This window comes from Gavialis gangeticus, unplaced genomic scaffold (genome assembly GCF_001723915.1).
Source record: "Gavialis gangeticus isolate Ggan-Ray unplaced genomic scaffold, GavGan_comp1, whole genome shotgun sequence".
Lineage (NCBI taxonomy): Eukaryota > Metazoa > Chordata > Crocodylia > Gavialidae > Gavialis > Gavialis gangeticus.
In genome coordinates, this window is record NW_017729033.1 from 44,175,305 (window position 1) to 44,180,367 (window position 5,063).

Below are 5,063 nucleotides of genomic sequence, written 5' to 3' on the forward strand. Positions count from 1 at the left end.
CGTGCATACAGGACTTCCACCTAATGTGCCCCTGTGACAGAGAGGGGGGACAAAGCTGAGCTCGTCAATGAGTTCTTTTCATCTGTATTCCTAAACACAGACCAAGATAAATCTCTCAGTTGGATCATAGATAGACACGGCTGGGACACCAGCCCACCAACTGTTAGTGCAGACTTAGTGAAGGGGCACTTGGATGGGCTGGATGTGTTCAGATCAGCAGGCGTTGATGAACTTCATCCAACGGTGCTGAAGGAATTGGCCGGTGTCATAGCAGAGCCGCTGGCATGGCTGTTTAAGCCAGTTAGCCTCACTTCTATTCTTGGGAAAACTCTGGAAAAAAAATCATTAAGGATCACATTTGTGGGACCCCAGCAGGGGAAATAATGCTGAAAGGAAATCAGCATGAGTTCATTGCAGGTAGATCCTTCCTGACTAGCCTTCTTTCTTTTTATGACCAGGTCACAAAATGCTTAGATGCAGGAGTTGAGGTAGATGTCATCTACCTAGACTTTAAGAAGGCCTTCGACATGATATCACATTCTGTTCTCGTAAATAAACTGACAGGCTGTGATGTAGACGATTACAGTCAGGTGGGTGGCAAATTGGCTAAGGGGTTGTACCCAGAGAGTGATGGTAGATGGGTAAATACCGACCTGGAAAGATGTGGGCAGTGGAGCCCCGCAAGGCTCGGTCCTTGGACTGGTGCTATTCAATGTCTTCTTCAGCAACTTGGACGAGGGCATGGAGAGCACCCTGTCCAAGTTTGCAGATGATACCAAATTATGGGGCAAAGTAAACACATCAGAGGGTAGGGAATGGATCCAGGCAGATCTGGACAGGTTGGAAAAATGGGCAGAACCAAATAGGATGCAGTTTAACACAGACAAGTGCAAAGTGCTGCACCTGGGCAAAAAAAACCACCAACACACTTACAGGCTGGGGGATGACCTTCTCAGCAGCACAGCAGCGGAAAGGAATTTTGGAGTCATCAATGTGATGAAGTAATCAACAAGGCTAACCGCACTTTATCATGCATTAGTAGATGCATGACAAACAGGTCCAGGGAGGTGCCGCTTCCCCTATATGTGGCACTGGTCAGGCCACAGCTGGAGTACTGCATCCAGTTTTGGGTGACACACTGCAAGAGGGATGTGGAGAATCTTGAGAGGGTTTAGAGGAGGCCACTTGTATGGTCAGAGGCCTGCAAGCGAGGTCCTACGAGAAGAGACTGAGGGACCTAGATCTCTTTGGCCTTCGCAAGAGAAGGCTGAAAGGTGATTTTGTGGCTGGCTATAAATTCATCAGGGGAGGGTAGCAGGGAATAGGAGATACTCTATTTACTAGGGCACCCCCTGAAGTAACTAGGAACAATGGCCACAAATTGACAGAGAGCAGATTTAGGTTGGACATTAGAAAGAACTTCTTCATAGTAAGGGCTGCCAGAATCTGGAATGGGCTGCCAAGGGAGGTGGTGCTCTCTCCTACCCTGGGGGTCTTCAAGAGGAGACTGGACCTAACTGGGGTCGTCTGACCCCAGCACTCTTTCCTGCCCATGGCAGGGGGTTGGACTCAATGACCTGCTGAGGTCCCTTCTGACCCTAACATCTATGAATCTATGAGTCAGCAAGGCTGTTAATAAGAAACATCATCCACGCCCATGGGCAGATCTAAGATGTTAAAAAGTGGGGTGCAGGTCGTATGATCTATCATTGCACATAACACAACACAAACTTTTCTCCAATTTAAAAAAGGAGCTCAAAGCTTTACTAAAAACCTAGGGGCCTAGAGCTATATTATTCAGTTTAAGATTCAAACAAAACCAAATATAACTTTCCTGGAACATACATTAATTTTCTATATGATATATTACGTAAAAACACAACTGAGCAAAAAATAATCAAAAGATGTTGTTTATTAGACCTGTAGTCATTACAAATACATGTACATCTGTTTTACAGGTTCATGAAACAATATATAGACTTCTTGAGCATCTTCACAGTGTATCCAATACTTTACTGAAAGTTGTTTCCACACCTGAGTTAATGTTTGTAGCTACAGTTAAAAACAGTCTGCAAGGCTGTGATATAGGTGCTACATTACCAGAAGCAGCAAACAGCAGCATAGCAGAAGAAAGGATAGCTCAACTAGTGTAAGATCAAGACCATTAAAGAAGAGAGAGGGTCATTAATACCTGAGGAATGAAGAAAGGTTAGTAGGAATCAGGTTGATAATAATGAGTCTCGCAGTCAGCTGACTCCCTCAGCAGTGCCTGAGTACAAATAGGTAGACCAGGAATCCAGAAGGGGGGTAAAACTGCACCATTGCACGCCTTCTGGATCCTCCCATATCCACACCCAAGGGAAGGTGTGGTTGGGCGTACAACACATTTTGAAAAATACCACTCCTGTTAGTTAAGGTTAAGATTCAAGGTAAGGCTGACTCTTAGAGTCAGCTTCAAAGTTGGCTTACCCCAAGGAGGCTCTTATGTTTGTATGACAGGAGCCAACATACACCCCAAGGAAATATGGCTAGGTACAGACATTCAAAAAGCCTGATGCAGAATTAATCTAAGTTATGTGGTTTTCTGTAAGCAGTATGGTTTAGATCAGAAGTGAACAGAACACACATTTGCCCTTTGGTGTGGGGAGGCAAATCTTAGATTGAGTTTCACCATTTTTACACCTGTCTGTGTGTGCCGAACTTCAGTCCTGTTACAGGTATAGACTGGTTTTGTGTGCTGAGATTCTTCTGTAACGGGTATGGACCAGGTTCCGAACACTTATACAGGTTAAAAGTGCAAAATCTGTGCCTGGCATATGAGCGTGAGATGGAAAGAAGGGCCTCCTCTTGCACAAGAGCTAAGTGGAGAACAATCTTCAGCTTCACACCTGATAATTCACACCAGAGAGCGTCTGGGCTGCAAGCACTGCCTCAGAGTACCCAAGGCAAGAGGTAACACCTAGATAGAAAGTAGGCAGGCAGACAGAAAGGGGAATTAAAAGGAAGACACTCAAGCTATACCAGCTTGCATAAGGATTCAAGTGCTTATGCAAACTAAACCACACTTCCAAACCTTCTGAGTACTGTCATTGCTGATATGCACAATTACTTACAACTTCCCTATAGGCACATTTTGCTATTTACTCCTCCTGCAAATCCTAGCAAAGATGCCAAGGATTACATGAACACAGAAAATGATCCAGTCCCTCACTTGGGGTCACATACTGATTTTTAGTGGAAAAGAATATGCCACCATGCTGGGATTGTGCCAGTTTGCAGCCACTCAATCCCCAGTTCTACTGACCCATCTCCTTTCACCAGCTTTAAATCCCCTTTAAAAAGGGCCAGTAATTCCTCTGAAAACTGGGTACAATGAGTATAGGTAAGGATATGCATGCATGTGCTTTCTTTTATTTAAAAGAAAGTTAAAAATGACTCTATGGGCATTTGAGTTCAGTGTCTTTCACTGAACTCTCATGTAGCCACAGTCAGTAAGGGGTTTTCACCACACCACCTTGATGAGTTCTCCTGACTGAACTCAGAAACCTGGGATAACAAGTACTTAGAGAGGAAACCCACACATCAGTCTTGCAGGAAGTGTCTGATTATTCAGTAAAAGGTACTGTTTCCGTTAAGTTTATATTGATGCATTGATTCAGAGGCACTCAGCCAGGGCAGTAGGATGGTTAAAGATGCTGGTTCTATGGGTGCAGTGTGAAATCCTGGTCCTGATCAAGGCAGATAGAATCTCCATTTGTAGATAAACATTACCCAATTTGTTTGAATTGTGATGCATGTGATTTACAATGCTTTTTAAGGTTTTTTTCACTTTTATCTATAGAATTGAATCCAGCTAGCAAACTCTAGTCCCACAAATATAATGTGACTAGGCCTGCACTGAGTATGACCAGAGGTCTACTGAAATTGTTTCATAGTCTCCCAGAGGTCAGTACCTTGTAAAACCTCCTTCTAGCCCTAAACAGACTTAATTGGGAGTATAGACTGAATTGGAAGTGTGCAATTTTTAATGCATTTACTTATTGAATTTTTAATTTGAAGATTATTGACTGTATGGACTGTAATGTCTTTGAACAACAAAGAGTATATGCCAGACATCTGAAGTAATTCCATGTGAAAAGAGATGGTGAATTGCTGGAGCCTTTAATTACACTGTTATTTAATGGTATTATGGAAAGGCCTCAAAATGTAATCCCACTCCTTGCACATTGAGTTCACTGCAGCTACATTCTCATAAAATGAAATACCACAATCATTTCTGTTGGGAAAAATATGTATTTTTTAATTTAAAAGCTCTTAATAGTTATAAAGGAAAAAGGCAGGTGGTGGAGAGCTGATCATTTGAAGCAGTGAGGTTTAACTGTTTGTGCTTCTAGGATGCTGACAGAAGCAAACACTAAGGCCCTGTCCACATGAGCATGGACATTTTTATCCCCAGGGACAACTAGCAGCAGGACACTTTGTGTTTCTGCTACTTGTCCCCAGGGAACGCCTGTGCCAGATGCCTTCTGGCATGTGACAAATTACTCTGGAAGGACTAGGGGAGGCGGGGGCCAGCACTGGTTTGGGCCAAGCAGCCTTAGCTGGGGATCTGGGGAACTCCTGGGGCTGCAGCAGCAGCAATCCTGCCTCTCAGAGCCTGAAATTATGTGCCCAGCCACCTAACCATTTTGTTACCCTTTGCTGGACTGTCTTCAATTTGTCCACATCCTTTCTGTAGTGGGGGCCCAAAACTGGAAACAGTACTCCAGATGTGGCCTCACCATGGCTAAATAGAGGAAAAGAATCACGTTCCTTTGATCTGGCAACACTCCTACTATTTCAGCCCAGTATGCCATTAGCCTTCTTTGCAACGAGGGCACGCAGTTGACTTACATGCAGTTTTTTGTTTACTGTAACCCTCGATAGTATGCCCTTGTTGGAAAGAAGCTAACAGCATACTGGGCTGCCTTAGTACAAGCATTGTCAGCAGATCCAGGGAAGTGATTATTCCCGTCTACTCAGCACTGATGAGGCCACATCTGGAGTACTGTGTCCAGTTTTGC

The 5,063-nt window shown here is 44.0% G+C and overlaps 1 long non-coding RNA gene across 1 annotated transcript in view; it reads left to right on the top strand.

The window, feature by feature from the left end:
* The window catches only part of LOC109304170, a 90,269-nt gene that overhangs the window by 42,046 nt on the left and 43,160 nt on the right, over positions 1–5,063 (top strand). The window contains exon 2 of the long non-coding RNA XR_002099318.1: positions 3,842–3,945. This is a non-coding gene — a long non-coding RNA (uncharacterized LOC109304170). The remainder of the gene's footprint in view (positions 1–3,841; positions 3,946–5,063) is intronic.